A 24,045-nucleotide genomic window follows, 5' to 3' on the forward strand; every position below is an offset into this window, starting at 1 on the left:
CATGTAACACTGGTGATGAATAGCAGTGTTAGATATAGGTATAGTGAGGTACTTATAATTATAGTAGGTGTAGGATCAAGGCCTGGATTAGATTTAGTTAGAAACATACAGGGCAAATCTAGATAACACATACACACACAGATTACATATAATTATAAATTTAGGGGCAGTGTGTAGCTCAGTGTGCTAAGCCTGTGATCAGAAAATAGCCCACTTTAGCCCAGCCTGGGCACATCTGTGGGTCCTTCAGCAAGGCCTGCTGATTCTCCACAGCTATATATATTCAGCACTGACCTTTTTCCATTCAGTGGTTGTTAAAATAACTTTGTGTAGCCTAGTAATGGTGTAGTGTAATATTCTTTGGTTTGTAATATAAGGGATTAAATAATATCTTCTAAGTGAGATACAGGCCCTCCACATTTTCAGTGAAAGGAGGCCAGACAGCATGAAAGCTCTTCCTACATTTGCCTCTGCTGTATCTCAGATTTTCAAAAGGTAACATAGAAAACACATCCTTAACCTATTGTCTGAAGGCAGGGGGTCTGGAGGACTTCCACTGTGTGAGAGGAGAAGGCTGTGGCTCTGGCCTGTGAGGCGGTGTATTGTTTTTCTGCGGGGAGATGTGAGCATCGGGTGAGACTCGACTCAAATGCAGCCACTTTGAGACAGACGTGGACTTTAAGGAAACACAGACTACACATGGAACAGCAATGACTGAGCTGGGGAACGCAGTGAGGGCAGACATATTTATACACAGCACACTAATCAGCGACAAAACAGGTGTACAGGGTTAGGATGGAGAACTATAATGGGATACAGGAGAATTAGGAAGGTTACAAAGGGCCAGCAGCGACCCCTGCTGGCATGAGTGGGAGGAGACATGAAAAAATAAGAGATTACAGATCATGACAGGAGCACCAAGCACAGCAACAGTGGGGTCATGCTCAATTATCACACCACATATATTAGAAAACATTATGAAAATCTGTTCCCAAAAATTGTTCAAACATCAGCATGAACGAAACATACGACTGGTTGTACCTAGGCTACACTGGCACTGACAGCAGAGTGTAACAAATTACCAGCTACGACATATATCTGATGATTCAGAAGAAAGACAAGTTGAAGAAACAAAGTGGTTAATTGACTATTGTATAATAATCAAATCACTTCATAATCATGTAATACATAATATGTCACGATGGGAAGAGGGACAATCCAAGGGCAGCCTTGTGGGTTTTATTGCTGAACCAAAAGACATGAATAGAACCCAAGAGGAGGAGGAGAGCACAAATAGGAGGGAGGGAGGAAGGAATAAGCAGGAGGAGTCGGGGAGAACCTACTAACACGGGGAGCAGAGAGGGGTCCTCCTCCTTTTTGGGTAAAACTAATTGCTTGTGACATGGTAAGAGGCAACTTCTTTCTTGAGAGAATTTCTTTAAAGGGCAAGACAACCAAAGCTGTAAATCTAACAGGAAAAAATAGCCTTTGTAGAATTCTATGTGAAGACCCTCTGGACCAGGCGCCCTGCCACTCTGCATTGTTTTCTTTGCATGTACAACTTTGTACTCCATAATTTTAATATTTTATCACGAAGCCTGAAGAGCAATATGAACTATATCTTGCTTTAAGTAAATTGTCTCATCCATTATTAGATTTAAACACAGTCATAATCCACAGCAAACTGCACTTACAGCCTTCATCCTGCTCTTCAGTCTTTGACGTGCTGCATCTAAATGGGGACTCGTCAAAAAGCCAAGTGGAGCTGTCATGAATGAAGGCCTTGTTCAAGCTTCCCCAGCCTGACAGCAGGTTAGTCTCTCATTTGACTAAAGTATATTTAATTTCTACAGAACTTTGCAGGCTCATCTAGGATAGAGAATTTCTGCTGCTGAGCGCATTAGAAGAGATTCTCAGAGGGAGATACGAGTCCTAGGTGCCTGCTGGGTACATATTCAAGACAGAGTTAGGACCGACTTCAATAATTCTGCACTGTCTCCCAGATTACGGGAAAAAATTGTATTTTACTGAAAATTTAATTTATGGAATTTTACCTTAGACTTGGTCAACAGCCATGTGGATAAATTTCAGAACTACAGACGGTCTGTGGGTTGGGGGGGACAGGCAGGTTGGCCAGTGGGGGCACACGGAATGCTCCTGGGGGTGTGGTGGGTGTGCTTATATGATTTACAGGAGCCGAGGCTAACAAAGGCACTAAACAGCACAAACAGCCTCATGTACGAAGTTTTACATGAAAAGGGGCCATGGGCTTGTTGGCACTATGTTTCTTAGCACTCTGACTAATACAGCCAACTGGACCATCTACCTCTTCAAAAAACATCCATGCAGAGTTTCCTGCCTGTTTCTGACAGCTTTCACTGTTTTTCTTTTTTGCTCCAGTATCTTGACCTTTACAATCTGGAGGATTGCTACCCTCCAACTAGCTGTTTTGGGTCAAAATGGCCCCATCTGTGTTAATTTGCATCATTAATTACAGCATAAATCGATACATTCCAGATGAATTTTTAAGGTAATTTCAACAAAAGCCTGTAAAAGTGTTAGTTCTGTTAGGCAGAACTGAAAATATGATGTTAAATGTATCACAGTGCAATTGTATTAAAAATAAATCAATGACTTTGCATGACTATTTTTGCACGACAGATTTAAATTTCATGTTTATAGTTCAATTTTATGTTATATAAACAAAATAATTTTTAATACAGTGCATTTTTTTATTAATTCAACAGCACCCATGTTCAATCCACTTAAGTTTGGAAGGTGTATTGGAAGGTAACGCAGATATTTCTTAAGTGGGCATCCAGAGATATCGTCCCCCCTCCAAGCACCCCTTTTCTCCACTAGTTCTGTATGGAGCTCGACAGGAGAAATGGAGAGGTAGAGAAAGGGGTTAGTCTCACACATAATGTAATGCAAAATAAAGAGTAAATACAAGTGCCATGAAGCAGAATTGAGCTCCAGCAGGCCTCGACTTACAGTAAAGGAATTGTAAGGCAGACATGCTAACAAAACAGCTTTACATTCCCAATTCCAAACCATTAATGGGCAACCTTAGAGTGACAACGGCTAAAAAAAACCTTAGCTATAAGCAGGAATGAAACGTTGTGAAAAGCCAAGACTCCACATGAACATGTTCTCCCCTTGCAGAGTCAGATCACGCATTTGAAGTGTTCCCAAGTGTTTGTGTGTTTTAGGTTCCTGTTAGTGAGGGGTCCTTTGCCGTTCTGTCTGACATCCAACAGAAAGTCCACTGTGTCTCTGCAACTTAAGCTGAGTCAGTGTAAGTGTGTGGCTCAGTAGCTCAAGTATTTGGGCTTGTAATCCAAAGTTTGCTGGTTTAAATCCAGCTTCAGATGGATAACTGTATGTTTATGGGCCATTGAGTTATGAAAAATAATCAATGTAGTGAATCACTATATTCTCAAATTACTTGTACTTTTATGAACAACACCGTTTATTAAACAAACAAATCTACATTGGCAGAATGAAGAATTAAAAATGAAAATAAACTATCATTTAAGAAACTGTGGAAAACTGAATATACAATATTTGTAAATTGAAGGAAGAGTCCATTAACTTAAAACCGTTTTTTGGTGGATTCTTTTTTTTTACAGTGTATGACGCGCTTGAATTCACTGAGCTCAAGTGTATGTGAAAATTAATATATTTACATCTAGTATGTTTCATGGCTTCACTGTATTTCCCTCTGCAATGATCAGTTTCATCTAACTGGTGATGTTAAAGGCAGAGCTGAAATTTAGTTTAGTCATGACCTCAAAATTTAATTGAGTAGGTATTCTGTACAACCAGACGGAACTGCTGGTTGGGCTGGTCATCACCTGCTTTTTCTAAGTGAGGTCAAAATGTAAAGTTTCAAATTGCACAATATATATTAATCTGTTTTTAATGTTTTTACAAAATATTTTTATGTGTTTGCATCTTATATTTTGTATAATGGGCTTGTACATTTGATTCTTCCTTGATTTCGGTGTAATGAAGTGTAACTAGTGAAAAAGAGAGAAGCTTTTGGGAAGCATTATTGAGCTGATTGTCCAGAGTCACTTGGGTGATAATTAAGGTCAATATAAATCACCTATTACCCACTGTAACCCTTTGTATTCCCCCCGCACACTCTGTTAACAAAATAAGAGGGTTGAAGTTAAATCAGGTTAAAAAGGTAAATTTGATCCTCCGCCTATCGCGGAAGATGCGTTCCAGACCCATCAGCGATAGGTGAAAATCCACGATACAGAAGTTTTTTTGAAGTTTAAGCCTTAAAATACCCCTCCCACATGCTTTAAACATATGTAAACTCATTAAAACAACACATATATCTGTATGTCGGGCTAAGGATATGAGTGACATAATAATAATAATAAAAATGAAATAATAATATGTAATATATATATATACACACACACAACTTTCTGTCTATATATGTAATGGAATATATAAAAATAAAAACATATATGGCTCTTACATATTCTTTTCATACTTCTTCATGTAGCATACTGTTGATTCATTCAAGCCATAATGGCGAACGCCGTCCGCATAACGCTTTCCTTCCCGAAGCACATCCAGAAGTTTTACCTTCTCCTGAATGGTCAACGTCTTCCATCGTAGGGCTTAGAACAAAACGAAAACAATCGGACCACAAACAATGTACGGGAAACGCAGAGAATCGTGAGGCGTCGGAGAAAAATCTGTGATTTAGTGGGGGAATCGCTGTAATTTGAAATCTGCCAATCCTGGTTTTCAGCACCATGGACAGAAACCTGTCGTTTATAGGGACCTATTATGCCCATTTTCACTGTTCATAATTGGATTTTTATGGTCTGCTAGAATAGATTCACCCTTTTAATAGATGATATCCTAGAATCCAATATATTATTACAGGGCTGTTTTCATTTGATATTAACCAAACGTGATATTTTTATTTTTACTTTTGATATCTCATCCTTTTCCCCTTATCTGATAAGAGCCGCTGTCCGCTGAGACAAGCTGGTGTGTTTTTACTGCTCATTGAAAAGTGGGTGGTGCGGACTTTGTGTATTACATCACACTCTGAGACAGTCACTGACTGGTGGGCTCTGAGGGGGCGGTGTGACCTGAAAATCATCTATCAATCAACCCAGGATGGGGGGACAGGCAAGTGTAAGGCAACAGTGCTAACCACTGCACCGCTCCTGAAAATCATGAACCATTTTAAATGTTGAAGTTTTTTTGAAATATTTATTAAATTTAAATATTTATTAAATCAAAACATTGAGCAGTATACATGATATAGCGACTCATTAATGAATAAACAATATAATAAGATTCAATTTTGCTTTCACTACTTAAAGCGCCAGAACAACGCATTTGAAAAAATCAACAGCTATATCTCTTACCAGAAATCAGGAACAGGTTAAGAAAATCCACAGACTTCGTCGCGAGCAGTTTAATATACGAACTATTTCCTTCTACCCAACTCCACACACCAATAATATCACTGCGCAGCAGATATCGCCAGGGAGCTCGCGCTCGTGTCTAATGCGCAGTGATACGAGTAGTGTACTTCGATAGAAGCCCGACATTTCTACGACTGATATTTCCAAATCTGAACAACTCCCAGCACAACTTTGATGGATAGATAGCATTAAGGCCCCTCTAAAATATCTTTTTATAGTTTTGGGGTGAACCTCCCATTTAAACGAAGTACATCGTGGTGCTCATGAATTTGAAAGCCTAGATGCCTCACCTCGCTTTTCCACAACGTGTCAGCAGCGCCACCATCTTGGAGCGGTAATTAGGCATAAACAAGCAACATGTCAGGGTGTAGATGGAAAGATCTTTTGGCCATAACTTCTTTACTAATTAACGCATTTATATCTTACAATTATGTAGAATAAATAAAAAAGCCCACCACTACAATATGATCAGTATCGACATTTCGGTAGACTCCTATGTTGTAATAAAACTGTATGGTCCTCTGGGAGTTGGGCAGTAGAAAGGAAATGTAAAGTATCAATAAGAAATACTATTAATGAAGTAGCCGCCCTATCCTTTTACTTTGTATGGAGTGTGCATACAAGACACAACTAATGCAGTTGTACTGTTATGTATATAATTTAAAAGGTATACTTGCCAGCAAAAGATTGAGTTAATAAAATTAAATGAAAAGTATTAAGACCCCTTGTCATTCATAGTATTATATACTTCTTAATTTTACAAAGACTTTTTTCCTATCATATTTTTAAGTTTTTGAAGTTGATAATCTGGAAAACTGCTGCCTGGGATCAACTATCCATTCTTGACTCTTGGAATAGGAATTGAAGTCGAATAAAACAGCCTTACAGCACCCTCTTGTGACATACAGTAATATGGACAACAGAACAATTACTAACTGAACGCAACATCCCCCCTTTACTTATGTATTCTTCTTCCTGCAGCAGCACTGTAATCTATAAAAGACACGCCTTACCTGAAACATTTATTCCTATAAGGTCACTACACCCCAGAAAAAACAATAATGTAAGTTCAACAAAAAACATTGTGCTTGTGCCTTCCTGTAAGTGCACAACCTTTTCACTATGAACTGCCTGTTTTGCTTCCAACAGAAATCAATTACAATTAGAAATGTTCCATTCACTGAGGACCACAGTAAGAGGATCTATGAACAACTGTTATATATTTTACACTGAATCTATCTTTTCCTTTAAGGTATCTCTTTCTAACCAGAAAATCACGGTCAGAACATGCATTTCATTTCTTTGTTTAATTCTGTGAAGTTCCATAGTCCTTGAGCCGATGATGGTTTGTGTGCCCTGGCTGCACAGCTTCCAGTTCCTTAGGCCATTCCAAGCTCAACTGTTCTTTCAGGACCAGTCTTTGGCAGGGCTGGAAATTTGGGAAGTCCACTGGGTACTGAGGCCAAATGGGCAGCATGCCATGCTTTCCCGTCAGCCAGGATGGGTCTCGATGGGTGCAGAGAATTTCTGATGCCCTTTTTGCACATGCGCTGGTTTCCACAGCCGCACTCTGTGCCCTTCTCTGAATGAGGGAGTGCGAGCTCCCTGTCTTGCATCACAGTACTGTTTCATGTGAGATTGGCAAAGAGACACCCAGCAATGCACTTTATTATCATGTCACTTAATTATCACTTATGCCCCTTCAGTATCAGGCCAAGTACAAACACTACACAAGCAGAGTATTCTGTGGGGAAAGATTAATGTCCTCAACTGCTGAGAGCAGCGTGCTGGTGATGCTCTGTGCTCATTACATCTGTGAGTTCATTACTCTCTGTAGTGCTTTTCAATGCTGCATTGAGCAGTTGCCAGGATGTTATGCTGCCTCTGAGGATAACTGTTTGTTTTGAAGTAGAATAATTCTGAATAATTCAGAAGATGGATACAGATTTTCTCTTATTAAACAAGACACTGGCTCACTCATAATTGTCCAATAAGAGATAAGGAGCATTCCTATTGAACAATCATGACTTCTAGCTTAAGTTAACTCCGCTAACTGAGAAATCCTGCTTAGTGGAACACCTCCCAGGTCAGAAGAGAACAACTACAACAACCAAGAGTCACTACCTGGCTTCTGGTTATTGTGCATTAGCTCACAGCTCAGACTGGGAGTCATTTCATAATGAATCGACTCCTCAAGTCCAAGCCTTGCAGTGGACTGCAAAGCATCCAGGGACACTGCGCAGCACGTTAAAGGACAGCTCTTATGGAGTGACCACTAAACGTAAAAGTGGAAAAATAAATCATTTAAAAAATGTTAAATGAATAGTTAAGGAAGATGTAGCATTTGATTATGTCCATGCATTTTATAATCTATTCAGTACAGGATCATAGGGGAGTCACAATAGGACATACTGTAAGGAAGGGGAATATTCTGCCAAGAAGGTCAGTGCATCATAGGACTCACTGACAGACACAGACACACACAGGCACAAGGAAACAAGCAGCAGAACATGCATATTACATGCAGAGCCAACAAGCCTGTAGGACCTAAGAACAAACTTAGATTTGGGTTTAAAGTGTTCTATCTCGGATTTTCTTGCTGTTGGTACTACAGCCAGACACACAACAGTCTGTAGTCATGATCCTCGTTCCCCAGTAAAATACTCTTATTTTCTTTCATGCGTACTTTGACAAAGACATCAGCTTAATACAATGCACAAGGCTCACAAGTTGAAACTTCAAGAATAGGCACAGACCATGACATCACCTTAAAACCAGCTTGGAAGGTGATGAAATTGTAACCTGGCTGTCTTCATCGCCTGATTTAATCCCCATCATTAACTATGGGGCCTTAATGTAGCATAAGATTAACCACGATCACAAACATTACACTTCTCAGAGCGGCGTCTAGGAGGTTGTCCTAGTTGCTTGTGTGTGTGTGTGTGTCTGTGTGAACTGATACCAGGCTCATGATGGTCATTGACAAGAAAGGGCATTAAACTTGGCAAAAGGGACCGCAAAGAATGGCAGATTGTTATTCTTTATATAAATTCAATAACTAACTAAGTCTTCTTTTATTATTGCTTCTCTTAATAGAAAAGAGAGAAAAATCCATCAGTTTCTTTTGTTTTCATTTGTAACTAATTTTCTCTAAAAAAGAATTTACTTTTAGCAAGACAAAACTTCTGAATTCATTTTCTCAGTCTGTCAGTTTGCACGCACACACACACACACACACACACACACACAGTCAAATGCATTCATAAATGTATATATATAGTCAGGAGTGGTACTTTCACCACGATATGTCACCCATGTGCACTGTCTTCGAGTAGTGAACCAGTTTTCAATACAATGGTTAAAAAGGCTGTTACGATCCTCAGTCTAGGGTTGAGGACCGCCAGAAAGGTAAAGGGAAAGGAGAGGGGAAAACGAGACAACCAGGGTATGGGAAAAGGGAACACGGGACACAAAGGGATCTATTTTTGTATTTTTTTTATGTTTATTCACAAAGACTTTCACACACAATAGGGCAACAGACTTCGGGAGTGACACCGCCAAAACAATAAACAAAACACCACTAACGAACACGTCCCAAACTAAGCTAACTCTAAACGAAAAGAAAAATGACACAGACTAATCCTAACTCCCTAACCAAAACACAGAATAAGCAACACGTACGCAAAACAAAACAGCCGTCACTCCCTACGCACTTAACAGAAACCAACATACAGAACACCAAAGCCGAAACACAGTATCCGAGGGGCGAAGCAAGAGAGGAGTCAGGAGGAAGGCAATAGATCACAAACCAGAAAGCAGTCAAAACCAAAGGCAAAGGTACAGAGGGATAAGGCAAGAGACGAAAACCAGAAAACCAAAACTGTCATACACGATCAATCAAAAGAACACAAGCAACCCAATAACGCAAAAACCAACTGTGAGCAGAGCTGCCGCTACTCTCCCGCCACGGCCTTTTAAATCATAAATGCGGAAGTAGCGTATAGCTCGGGGCGTGGCCAGGTCCGGGAGGCGGAGACGAAGGCAGCCGGACAACGATCAGGACAATCCCCCCCCCAAACCTTACGGCATGTAACAAGGCTCAAACCTTCAGTGCCTCGTTGTGCCATCTCTACCAGTGTTTTTTTCAACAGGGAAAATACAACTTGTATGCTGGCCTTAGAAGCACAACTTAAAATAATAGCTGCCATGCTTCTGCCTAGCATGGCAGAGGGAGTAAAATGGTATGGGACTGCTTTGGTGCTGGTAAGGTGGGTGATTTACACAGAGTACAAGGTGCAATGAACCAGCAAGGTTACCGCTCTGTTTTACAACTCATGCCACCCCCTGTGGTCAGCACTTCTATCAAGCAGCAAGGCTGATTCAAAGCACACTGGTGAAAGATGAGGAATCCAGAGAACTGTCCTGCTTGACTGGCCTACAGAATCATCACATCTCCAGCCTATCAAGCTCATGTGAGACCAGCTTCACCGTGAGGTCAGAGAAAATACCAAGCCAGTCCCACCTCTGGGAATAGCAGGATTGAAATTTCCCCTAATATTGTCATAAACGGACAGCTCTAATGGCAAAGGACTGCAAAGCTGTAATTGCTGCAAATATAGTTTTCATACAGTTTGATTAATTGAAAATGAAGATGAAACTTATTGCAATATTTATTATATCACAAAGCAGAAGGCAGCAGGGAAAAGTAAAAAAAGAATCACCCCAGATGGGACTTAAAACCACAATATCCAGCTCAGAAAGTCAGGGCCGTGGGCGTTTGGCCAGTGGGGCAACCGGCAGACCTGAGCTTATGACCGGGACACTTGACTCACAATGGAAGCTCAGCAAATTATAAGCAAGCCTGCAAAAGTGACATGAATGGATCTGTGTAATCTATGGTAAAATGCATCTTGGGGCCGAGACACTAACACTCACAGTCCATGAGAAGATGACATCCATCACTGGATCTCACTCAAATGCGCTCATCGAGTTTCCGCTATGCCTTTGGCATTTAATGTTTGTACTTAGCTATAGAGTGGCAGGAACACAAATGAATGGGAAGTTTATTTGCATTACAGCAATACGTCACACATGACTATGTAAGGGAATAGATGAAACCCTGCATACATCACTATACTAGTGCAATTCAGTACAAAGTGCACTGACATGATTCATATGATTTCTGGTTTGTTTGGAAAATTTAGGTCCACCATAAGCTATGTGTTTTATTTATGATGCACATTGATGAAACTATTTGGCTGACACAATATCAAACTTATTTTATAATTGTGACGCCCGCTCCGTCCGCTCCTCGTGTGTGCCACGCCCCCTAATTACCCACGTGTGATTTCCTGATCGTGCCCAGTCGTGTCTTGTTTCCTGCTGCCTTGTTTCATGTATTTAAGTTCCTGATTTGTACTAACCCGTGTCTGTCACTGATGTTACCTTATGTCAGTCTGTGTCTGATGTCCCTAGCCCCGATTCCTAAGAATAAACCCCCGTTTTTCCGTATCCCGCTTGCCTGCCTGCTCCTTCCGCACGATCGCCGCTCTCTGTTCGCGATCGCTGCCCACGACCCGTGACAATAATTTTAAAGGTTTAAATACAATTCTGGGTGTTGGACATCCTGTCAGCCTTCCCCTCAAGAGAGAGTAAACGATTGCAGGGCATTACAAAGGTCCAGAATGGATTTTTCATTTACAGATGTCTTCTTTGCCTCTCGTGACCAGTATCTCACTCCGGACCAGTGGTGGATCTCGTACTCAGGCACAGAGAATGGGTCCTTCCGCCCCGTGGATCTCCTCATCCCCTCAGCCACAGATTCCCTCCAAGCTGATGGGGTAACTATGGTTGGCAGAAGTGGGGTTTGCTGTTCACTGTCATCCGCTTGACGTTGATGGACCACTTGCTGAGGCTGAGGATGGTGGTCTTTACGTATCCTCACTGTTAGGCCTCTGCACACCCATTTCTTTTGCTGACCTGTTGCACAGAAACATTTCATAGTAAACTGTAACATGACTACAGCAATTATTTCAATGTTGTTCAGTCAGTGAGAATCATTTACATAGTAGGGAGCAGATAAGCAAGAAGGGAGGTGGTGCTGCAGAATATGTAAAAGAGAACTTGCAGGCAAGGGAGCTCACTGATAAAAATATAGCTAGAGAAGCTACAGCGCCCTCCACAATTATTGACAGCCCTTGTAAATATTTGTGTTAGGTTGAAGAAACAGTTGTTAATCATTTCTGTATGATCAGCAATGAGTGTAAATATATATGTATACGTTATTTCTTATCTTCTAGCCACATACTCTTAGCTATTGTACTCTAAGTAGGTGGTTAACAGCTGCCTACTTAGATAAGAATCTCACTTCCCTCTCTTGCGCCCCCCATTGACTATAAATAAAGAAGCCAAGGGGAACCACCCTTTGTAACACATTCTGCTGTAGTTTGCATTGCAGAGAGTGTGGGTACCCTTGCAAGTAAAACTGTAACCTGTGTGTGTCTCATGAATGTGGAGTTGGGGTGGAAACGCCGGGCGCTTTCCCCAACACCTCTAGACCTCTGAAGGTTTGCTGTACTATCTGCCATGTAATGAGCCTCCGTCACCCGTTCATGTATTTCCCTACAGTTTTGGAGATGCTGTGACCGAATCATCAAGCCATCACAACTTGGCCCTTGTCAACTCAAATCTTTAGGCTTGTCCACTTTTCTGCATCCCAGTATATCCTACACATTGTTTATTTGCTGCCTAATAGGTCCCACCTACTAGCAGGTGCCACTATTACCAGGTAATCAATATTATTCACCTGTTAGTGGGCGCAGTGTTTGACAAATATAGTTTAAAATATCAGTCATTTAACCTAATTCCGAAATATTAAATGTGGAATGGAAATAATGGAAGCTATTGCTTATGTGGAGTGAACTGAACTTAATTTTGAACAATGTTTCAAATTGCTACATACCTGAAATGTTTGTGGTTTCTTGTAGAAAGAACAGAAGCACTTGAGGTTTGCCTCCAGGACATCACACCTCCTATTAAGCACCGTTACAAAGTAATTTCCTTGAAATATCATCAAAATTTTTTTTTTTCTGGACAGCTCTAAGACTGGGTTTCCGTGGGACATTATTAGGATTAGAAGTAATTAAACCAATTTGGTCTTACATAGCATTAAAAATGGTTTAATTGACAAACAACGCCTTAAATGGCTTTAAAAAGCATGACGTTTTAATGTCATGTACATTAAACATTTAATATACACACAGGACCAGTTGGCTAAATTCTCCAACCTGTGATTGGCTGGTTTGTGATGCTTGTGGATATCACTGTGCTCTCAGAATGGAGCAGTGTTGTGCAAGTTCACACTTTTCATGATCTAGTTCAAAGTTCAGTTCATACATGCTCAAAGTGAACTGTTCACATTCATAGCTCACAATTTAAATTTTTGAACTAGTTCAAAGTTCAGTTCATTTTATTTTTAGGTGCAATATATAGTCTAAATCAAAATTTATTTTGTTTTAACATACATCTATAACCTACCTACATTCTTGCATATATGGACATGTATAGACAAAGGACACAAAATATTATTCTTATTTATGGTTTATTTATCTCTTGCCCCAATACTAGACAAGGGAAGGAAAAGAAAAGTACTGTAAACACATATCGGCATCATATCCATCTCAAATGAAAACTAGACAGAACAGAATATTTATTATTCAGCAAAATATCTCTTTAGTTTTATTTAAAAAAAAAAAAAAAAAACTCACGCTTCTTGAAGGTGTGTGGCACCATCTCACTGAACTATTAAAAATAAAAACTTTCACATACAGAAGCCATTGTTGTAGTAAGTAATGAACACTCCACAGACCATGCCTATGGCTTCAGTCCAAACTGTTTTTTGTTCACGTTTAACAGCAGTTGCTTTTCAAAGTTGGCATCTCCCAATCGGTTTCTCCTGGGCCTAAATATCTGGCCACCAGTATTGAAGAGTCTCTCCACTGGAGCACTTGATGGGATTGCTGTGTTATATTTGATGAAGAGCTTCTTCAGTTTGGGCAGCAGCATGTATTCAGTAAACTCGTCAGTGGTTGGGGCGTCCAGATAGATGTCCACCTCAGACTTATTGACAGCTGATGGGCTTTGCTTGAACTTAAAAAAGGATGAAGCACTCTTTTTCCCCTCTAGGTCATCAGGGGGTTAAAATAAAGGTTTGGATGAGGGGGCGGCATGCCGTCAGACCTGGTGTAGCTGTAGGCTTTGAACTCTCATCCAACAGACCATCCAAATCATTTTTCAATTGCACAATGGTAGGAGCCAGGTAGCCGAGGAATGTGTTTTTTTCCCCCTGAAGGATGTTCAGAGCACATGCCAAGGGACCCATCACACTCACAAACTTGTTGATGAAGTCTATTTCCTCTGGAGTGAATCAACGAAGCCCAAACTCATCACAGATGGTGTGCAGAAGGAGTCTGTCATACTCAGGAGTGGCATCCAATGGCACTGTTAGATTGCTGGTCTGGGGAGTCAAGGTGGCTATGTGAGCCAGGCGCTGCATTGAGAGGAACATAGAATTCCAACGTGTGTCGTTCGGAGTGACAAAGCCAATCTTTAGCTTTTACTCAACAAAATCTGAGGCTTTCGCACTCCTTTTCACCCTATTCCACAGAGCAGATGCCTTGGAAAATACAGGCCTCGCTAATTTGTTGTACAGCCTATCCGTTACATTCTTTGCATCTGTGGCAACAAGATTTAAAGTATGGGCCATGCACCTTCTATGAGGTGGGAGGCAGGGATCCTCTAACTCTGACAGAGGTGCAGGCTCAAGACCATCGTCCTCATCATCGGAGCTCTCAGCAGGGGTAGATCCTGTGTCACTGCCTTCAGTCACCTCATCAGCTGCTCTAATAACAACACTGTCTCCAAAACAGCTGAATGCTTTGACGAAATTGAAGCATTGTCAGTCACTGTGCACACAATTTTGTTTTGAATTTTAAATTCCTTGTACACATCCGTCAGCACTTTAGCCAGGACATCATATGTGTGTGACCCTCTGACACGACGACATGCAAGGGCTGCTGATCTCCTGAGTGACACATCATTTTTATCAAGCCAATGAATTGTGATGCCCATGAATCCTTTGTTGACAGCTGACCAGCAGTCAGCTGTTGTGCATACAAAGTCAAGCTCAGCAAGTTCAGCTTTTAAATTACTGATAACCTCAATGAATTCCTTATTCATTAGTCCCTGCACCTGTCTTCTTGAGGGCACATGTCTGCCTGGTTGCAAACCAGTTACTAGTTTTATGAAGGAGGGTTTTTCAACCTTACTCAGTGGCTGTAAATCTCCAACAATGTAGTCTATTATTAATCTGTCTACCTGTTGCTGGGAGATTATACCCCTGAAGGCAGCAGGCAGTGTGACTTGAGTCGTTTGGGGACTTTGGCTGGGGGTTTTGCCCTTCCCTCTATGACCTTGAAGGGCTTGCATATATGCTTTCACGCTGGACGAATGCTTCAACTCAACGTGTCTTTTCAAATTGGAAAATGAGGTCATTGATGTTCTAACTTGTTTTTTCAGCGCAGGTGGACAAAGCTTGCACAGAAAGGTTAGGTTTTTACCGTCAGAGTCTCTGTGAAACAGTGTGTAAAATGCCCGTAAATTGTCAAAGTTACAGCCAGCATCATCCGTGTTTTCTGTGCCAGCTCCACTAGTGGTTGAGCTTTCCTCCTCTGCGCTTGCCATGGTTACTGCTGCAGCAGTTCGCTTCGCGCTCATGCGTTGCCAAGGCTGTGCCCTTTGAGAAGTGTGTGTGTGCGCATTATGGGAAACGTAGTGTGAAGCTAAAGACATTAGATTCGACTGTCCTTGGCTTTACACTACGTTACCCAAGATGCACTGCACACAAGCACTGAGCGAGAGTCAGGCTGAGCATTTTATTTTTCGAGCGGAGGAGCCCTTCGCTAGTGCTTGAGTGACAACACAACATGCTGTTTAAATGTGTGAGCCGACCTTGTCACTCGACTCATCAGGTGAAAATAAATCCCGATGTTTAATTGCATTCCAACAGTGAACGACGTCTACGCCGTTCATCACACATAAAATTCACGTTCAAGTTCTTGATTTACTAATAAGTTGCGTTCAGTTCAAAGTTCACTGAAATATGAACGTGTTCAATGAACGCGTTCTTTTGAACTCGTTCATGCACAATACTGGCTGGTTGTCACTTGATACCTTTTCAGAACCTGCCTGTGTTTCCACCAGTTTAGAAAATGAACATAGGTGACAGTGACAGTAAAGGTTCATATTGTCACGTTCAAAGCCGGACGGAACGGCGATCGTGCGAGGCGAACGGGCAGGAAGCAGGCGGACAGGCGGAAGTCGGGGTAAACCAGGGATTTAATAAATAAACAGGGAGCAGGAGACATGAAACGCCAACTAACATCAATGACAGACAAAGGACTCAGGTAAGACACGGACTGAAATACACAGGACTGATTGAAAATAATCGGACACAGCTGGGTACAATCATGAAAGAACACGTGGGTAATCAGGGGGCGTAGCACACACGAGGAGCGGACGGGCCGGGCATCACACATATGTATTCCGTTTTGTTGGATTTATTCTTTTCTGTTCCAGAATAAGTTTTATAAGCTGCCAACTGTCCTTTTCGCACTATTAAAGATGCCAATAACTGAACTTTGCAATCTGCCTCATGATCTCTTTGCCACTCAAGTGCCATAATATTTTATTTATCAGACCCGTGGCATGGTTTTCATTTACAATGCAAAGTTACTCCGATAATAAGCTGGCTAGTTGTTTTACTGCTGGCACCGGAAATATTAGACAAAACTATATTGGTGATTGACTGAATTATCCAGATATGCGGATGGTTTGGACACGATGGCCCCTCCCACTTGCACTGATGTTATGAGAACTATTTTTTTTTTGTGGTGGCCTATAGCCTTGTGCCTTTGACCGAATCACAGCCATGATATACCGGAGTATCTTCTTATACATTATGTTATTGCTTAATTATACTGCACTCATAAAGCATTATAAACACAGTTATAAATATTTTAAAAAAAGCATAACACATTATATCCACCATTATAACGCTTTATGAATGCTTTATGACACACTCAACTATAAGGCACTATAGATACCTTCATAATGCAATACAAAGCATCCTTAATGCTTATACCGATCATTATAATGCATTATGAAGGTATTTATAGTGCACTAAAGAGAGCTTCATACATCATTCATTATGCATAATAAGCATGCCTATAATGTGTTATGCCTTTTGATAAATATTTAAAGCCATGATTATAATGCAGGGGCGGCATGGTGGTGCAGTGGTTAGCACTGTTGCCTCACACCTCTGGGACCCGGGTTCGAGTCTCCGCCTGGGTCACATGTGTGTGGAGTTTGCATGTTCTCCCCATGTCGTCGTGGGGTTTCCTCCGGGTACTCCGGTTTCCCCCCACAGTCCAAAAACATGCTGAGGCTAATTGGAGTTGCTAAATTGCCCGTAGGTGTGCATGTGTGAGTGCATGGTGTGTGAGTGTGCCCTGCGATGGGCTGGCCTCCCATCCTGGGTTGTTCCCTGCCTCGTGCCCATTGTTTCCGGGATAGGCTCCGGACCCCCCACAACCCAATAGGATGAGCGGTTTGGAAAATGGATGGATGGATTATAATGCATAACAATGGATTATTATTTGTTGTGATTTTTTTTTTAATTACTAACAACATGGCCTTAAGTGTTCCAGAGATTTTATAGTGTTCCGTAATCTGAGCAAATGGAAGCATGTAGATGTTGAACAAAGAGGCTCAGTGAGGATTATAATTCTAATTGGTGATCAGTGTTGACACACCACAGCACACAGTGTACAACACCGAAATGTGTCCTCTGCTTTTAACCCATATGTGACATCGTGACATAGCAAGGGCCAGCTAATTCAGCACCCTGAGAGCAGTGTTTTGCTTAGGGTCCCTCAGCGGTGCCTTGCTGGTCGGGGATTCAATCCAACAACCATTAAGCCACCACTGCCCACTGCCAATAACGGACCCTTGAGGAACTCCACATGTAATTTCTGTTCATTCAGATTCATAATTACCCTTCTGACAGAAAGTAGTGCCTGACTTGTAAAAATAATTCAAACCCATTAAATAAGGCGGCTGCTCCACCTCCTTCCCTAAGTGCTCTAGTCTCACTGATAAAGGGCAGGTAGGAGTAGCTGGTTTGATCAGGGCTGCTGCATAGTTTTCATGTGACCCCATTTCAGTTTAACGCATAAAAATCAAGGTTTATCCTGATAATACAATCAGTCATTAATAAAGATTTTCCAACCAAAGGCTTGATATTCAGTAAAGATCAGTTTAATGTATAAAACACATTGTCTGACCCAGTGTGTAGGTGACACACAACTGGAGTCAGATGAGAGAGAGAGTAGCTGTGGGCTTTGATGCACTTTGTTCCCCCTGAAGTCCTTCCCTCACATTTGCCCTTTTTGTGTATTCGCTGACTGTACTTTTTTCAGATTCTTTAATATTGTCCTAAGACGGCACCTGCAGTCTTACCCAAACTGGCTGTGACACTGAACATCTCCTAAGTCTGTGCTTTAGGGCCATGACTTCACACGACACGACTACACTTGCGTGCGTAGTTTACATCTATCTGGAGGATTGAAGGTCATGTCCACCGGGGGGCAGTGCGAGAAAACCATCTTGGGGAGAACATGCAATCTTTGTCATCGTCTACTGCATATAAAATATCTTCAAACTGGATATTAAACAGTTCAATCTTGAGAAAAAAAGTAGCTATTTTAAATATAGAATAATTAACTGACTTACACTGGAACAGACCCAATACAGAAAAAAGTATTGCAATAATAATATGATGTAGCAAAATTTGTCAGAAGGTTTAGTAGTGACTTGGCTCGAATCGGAAGAGATGAAGAAAACAAAATTATAAATGAGATTTACTGCTTTAACCTGCAAACCAGTCAGTCGTCTTACTGATACAGAAAATAATGTAGGAGGTGCCTTACAGAATAAATTGTATGATTATATATAAACATAAGGCAGAAGGAGCCTTTGTTAGATTGTGGCAAAAATGGCTTGAACAAGGTGAGCAGAACTCAGCCTATTTCTTTAGGCTGGAAAGTCAGCAAGTCAGGAACAACTGCATTATGCGGGTGAGGATTTATGGAAATGCTGCAGATGACATCAAGAAAATAGCCAAATTCTGCACTGAGTTCTTTAATAATTTGTATGTCAGGAGTCTTGATCCAAAATTTTTGATTTCTTCTCAAACATCACGGGAATAACTGATGTGGATCGTGAACTTTGTGACGTCCCAGTTGGTTTAACTGAGATGTGTGCAGCAATAAATTGCTTAAAAAAAAAAAAAAAAAAAAGTTAAAATTAAAAAAATTGCTTTTTTCATCATTGCTGGAGACTTCAATCAGGCAAATCTGAAGCCAGTTTTCCCCAAATTCTTCCAATATATGAACATCCCAGCTAGAGGGAGAATCTGTCTGGACAATGTTCACACAAACGTTTGTGAGGCCTACAAGCCCCCCCCCCCCCCACCTCGGCTACTCAGACCATGTCACTGTGATCATGGTTCCTGTGTATAAATCCCTGCTGAAGCACAACAAACCAGTCAGTCAGAGTGTGGCCAGCTGGTGCCGTCTCAGCTCTCCAAGGCTGCTTTGGATCTACTGACTGGGACATTTTTAAGGAGGCTGCTATAAATGGTGACGCCATCAACCTGGAGGAGTATATAAACTCTGTGATCGATGACCACGAGAGCCGACCAAAGGCCCTGGATGATGAGGGAAGTGCTCACATAGCTAAGAATCAGAAATGCAGCTTTCAGATCTAAAGACAAGACATCCCAGTGCTGTAGAAGCCATCAGTGACAGGCCTGAATGACTACTGCCCAGTAGCACTCATGTCAATCATCATGAAGTGCTTGGAAAGGCTGGTCATGGCAGTAATACATAAAGACTAATCTTCCCACCTCTCTAGACCCTCTCTGATCTGCATACCGGTCCAACAGGTCTACTGAGGACACCGTAGCCTCTGCCCGTCACCTTTCCCTGACACATCTGGGTAAGAGAGTCACAGATGTCAGGATGTTATTCATAGACTTCAGCTCTACCTTCAACATGTCCCTCAAAAACTGAGGGGGTTAAGCTTGAACACCACTCTCTGCAGCTGGATCTTGGATTTCCTGACAGAGACGCCCCAGTCAGTATGTATGGGCTGCAACACGTCCAACACCATCATCATCAAGTTTGTGGATGATACAACTGTGGTGGGACTGATAAATAGAGAAGATGAATCAGCATACAGAGAAGAGGTGGAAAGTCTGTCCACAAGGTGCAGAGACTATAATCTATCTGTCAACGCTGACAAGACAAAAGAGATGATTGTGGACTTCAGAAGGACACGTCCTGCCCACACCCCACTCAGCATCAACGGTACTGCTGTGGAGATTGTAAGGAGAACCAAGTTCCTCGGTGTGGACATAACTGAGGAATTTACATGGACAAATAACACCAGCTCCTTATTCAAGAAAGCCCAGCAAAGACTAAACTTCCTGAGGCGCTGAAATAAGCAAACCTTCCCCTCCCATCCTCACCATGTTCTATAGAGGCACCATCGGCAGTGTTCTGACTAACTGCATCACCATCTGGTGTGGCAGCTGCAACAAATCTGACCGCAAATTCCTGCAGAGAGCAGTGAAAACAGCAGAGAACATTATGGGATGCCTCTCCCTTCCCTACAAGCCGCTTTTTGCAAACGCAGTGTCCGCAAGGCCTGCAGCATTGTGCAGGACCCATCACATCCCTCACATGGTCATTCCACACTCCAGCCACCTGAGAGAAGATACTGCAGCATCAGAGCCGGGTCTGCCAGGCTGCGTGGCAGTTTTTACCCCCAGGCTGTCAGGCTCCTCAACACCATGCTGCCTCCCAGGATCCCTCACTCTGCCTCCTCACTGCCTCAACCCCCCCGTAACCCACAACTAAAGGCCACAGACTGACCCTTAAGCACTGCACTGAACTTAACACTTTGTCACTCTGACATGGGGGCAATAATAAGAATCCCCATTATTCTCTGTCTGCCCCATTATTCTGCTTCTATTCCTATTTTCAGCTGTTAGAAATGTTAGACGTGTTACTGCTGTTACTACTATTATCATACACTGTTTACACTGTGAACTCAGGCTGTTACAGCGTACATGATGGTGAATTCAGGTCTAACTGACTGCAGAAATACATCATATATTTAATATAGTTCTAACAATATTGCACATTGTCCAGTATTGCACATTACTGTATATTGCATAATCTACTCCTCTTCCTCAGTTGCACTGTCCTGTAAGTCCTTTGCACATTGTCTTGTCTTGTTCTCTATATTGGACTAAGTTTATGCTTACACTGTGGGCCCTGAGCTTCGCCATTTCATCTCTCTCTATACTTATATATGGTGCAGATGACAATAAAGTTCAATTTGGCTTTGATCTTGGGGGTTTGTTCACGGTGCAGCAATTTGGAAAAAGAGGGAACTGAGCTGGAAGGTGAAGCTTTTAATTTACCAGTTGATCTACGTTCCTACCCTCACTTATGGTTATGAGCTCTGGGTGATGACCGAATAAATGAGATTGTGAATACTGTATAAGCAGCAGAAATGAGTTTCCTCAGCAGGGTGTCTGGGCTCAGCCTTAGAGAGGGTGAGGAGCTCAGACATCCGGGCTCAAAGTAGAGTCGCTGCTTCTCCGCATTGAAAGGAGTCAGTTGATGGTTCTAGGATACCTCTTGGACGGCGCCCTGGGGAGGTGTTTCAAGGCATGTCCAACCAGGAGGAGGCCTGGGGGCAGACCCAGAGATTATATATTATATATAACCTGAGAGATTATATATAATATATACTACATTATATACCAGCCTAGATGCATCTACGTTGGGAGCGTCGCATTGGCGCGCTGCTGGAGAGAGGTGTGTGTCCAAAGTGGATTAAAAGACGTTCATATAGTGATCTAAAGACAAACTCACTTTTATTAATAGCTGTTGTAGAATCAATATTAAACTCACTATTTTATTTGTGTCCATTGCTTGGTCAAAATATCAGGCAGATCATTGTGAGCAGCAATAAGTAATAAACATAACAATCTCAAATAATGATAGACATTAATTAGCTTTGCACATTAGTTAATTTTGCACATTGCTTACTGAGCAAAATTAGCACAATACGATCATTAATAGCATAATCAGTTTACTGAATGTGTCTGGCAGGCTGTGGGGTGGACTCTCTATAAAACAAAACAGGTGTTTAGTACCAAATTAGGACCCAATATACTCATTTTTAATTCTTAATTAAAAATTAAGGATGGCATGGTGGTGCAGTGTTTAGCACTGTTGCCTCACACCGCTGGGACCCGGGTTCGAGTCTCCGCCTGGGTTACATGTGTGTGGAGTTTGCATGTTCTCCCCATGTCGTCGTGGGGTTTCCTCTGGGTGCTCCGGTTTCCCCCCCCAGTCCAAAGACATGCTGAGGCTAATTGGAGTTACTAAATTGCCCATTCAGTAGGTGTGCATGAGTTAGTGACTGGTGTGTGAGTGACTGGTGTGTGAGTGTGCCCTGCGATGGGCTGGCCCCCCATCCTGGGTCGTTCCCTGCCTCGTGCCCATTGCTTCTGGGATAGGCTCCGGACCCACCGTGACCCAGTAGGATAAGTGGTTTGGAAAATGGATGGATGGATATTAGATAAGTGGCAGAAAAATCGATGGATGGATGGAACTGTATGAAAAATAATGCTGCTTATGAAAGTAGGTAAGTAAGAATTTCAGGTTAGAATTTCATTGTACCTTGTACGCATGACACTGCTTTCTTAGAAACTTATACTGCCATTAAATTTTGAAGACGCTGTACAAAGAAGGACACAATAGTGTTCGGAATATTTTTTTCTTGTCTGTGAAAATATACAGCTCTTCTGGACACTCATTCTTAAAAAAATTAGATGCTACTTTAATACGATCTGTACCGTTAGTAAAGACAATGTTCCGTGACAAAACGTGACCATACTGCCACGCCAATTTCTGGTGGCACTGCACGTCGCGCATGCGTCTTGTTATCCTCATGTAAGTGCACAGACGAAGCTGGAATCAACACAGAAAACGTGGCGGCCAAACTGGTACCTCTCCGCGCCCGTATAAGCGGACGTGTTTGTATAGACTTTTATGATGCATTTTACTCCTCCGCGGACGACCGCCTGCCGCACTACAAATTTGTCTTTAAACGCCAACATAGATGATTTTGATGAGGATTGGGGTAGTTTGCAAACCCTACAGCCAATTTTCAAGGTAATAGAACTGTTACATACATATAAATGCGTATGCATATGTGTGCGGATTTGTCCCAAATTGAAAATCTCACGCCAGCCAGTTGATCAAAGTTGGCAGCCCCGTGAACTGCCGCTCTGAATTTGTAAAACGTAGGGAAACATACACAGACCTCGCGGCTGTGGTACGTGTGCAGGGAATATCAGAATTACTACTAATACTTAAATAGGACACGTGCGCATGTGCAAAGTACACAGCTTGACCAGAGAAATATGAACGTTTCCATGTACGCATACGCGGTGTAATACGCGAGTGCTGCGCTTTGCGGAGAACCAGCCTAGATGCGTCCGCGTTGGGAGCGTCGCGTCGGCGCGCTGCTGGAGAGAGGTGTGTGTCCAAAGTGGATTAAAAGACGTTCATATTGTGACCTAAAGACAAACTCACTTTTAGTGGTAATCTTTGTTGTGTAATTTTATGGTTAATATGTTTGATGAATGCTGTTTGTAATTTTATTTACCTGTAATTAAGCCTATTAGTTTAACACGCGCGTCATTTCGGCGCGTCTTCCCGCCGGCGTCGCGCGGGCGACCAACATTTCCTGAGGTAATTCACATATTTGACTTTTTATATTTTATGTATCGTACAGAATAATAGAGCGCAGGCTAAAGTGCAGTTCGGCCCCAGCGAGTCTCTCAGCGCGGCGTGTCTCACAGCGCAGGGGGCAGCCGGAGCGCCGCAGACTCGGGCGGCTACATGAGTATATTGGGAATAAAATGTGTGTATTGGAGCGAGTTCTGTGTGAGTGAGTGTGTGAGGTGTGACAGTGATAATGATGGAGATGCTGGGCTTCGTCATGGGATCAATCGCTCTTCCTCCTGCCTACAGACTCCTGCCAGCTGACGCTGGACCCCAACACAGCAAACAGAGAAGTATCTCTGTCAGGGGGGGACAGGAAGGTGACAGGGGGGGCAGAGCAGCCATATCCTGATCATCCAGAGAGATTTGACAGCTGGAGCCAAGTTCTGTGCAGAGAGAGTCTGACTGGTCGCTGTTACTGGGAGGCTGAGTGGGATGGAGATGCTGCCTGGATAGGAGTGACTTATAAAGGGATCGGGAGGAAAGGAGGGAGGGACTGTGGGCTTGGAGCCAATAACAAGTCATGGTGTCTGTGCTGCTCTCCTCACAGACACTCTGTCCGGCGCAATAATAAAGAGACTCTTATA

This window comes from Brienomyrus brachyistius, unplaced genomic scaffold (genome assembly GCF_023856365.1).
Source record: "Brienomyrus brachyistius isolate T26 unplaced genomic scaffold, BBRACH_0.4 scaffold93, whole genome shotgun sequence".
In the NCBI taxonomy this organism is placed as follows: domain Eukaryota; kingdom Metazoa; phylum Chordata; class Actinopteri; order Osteoglossiformes; family Mormyridae; genus Brienomyrus; species Brienomyrus brachyistius.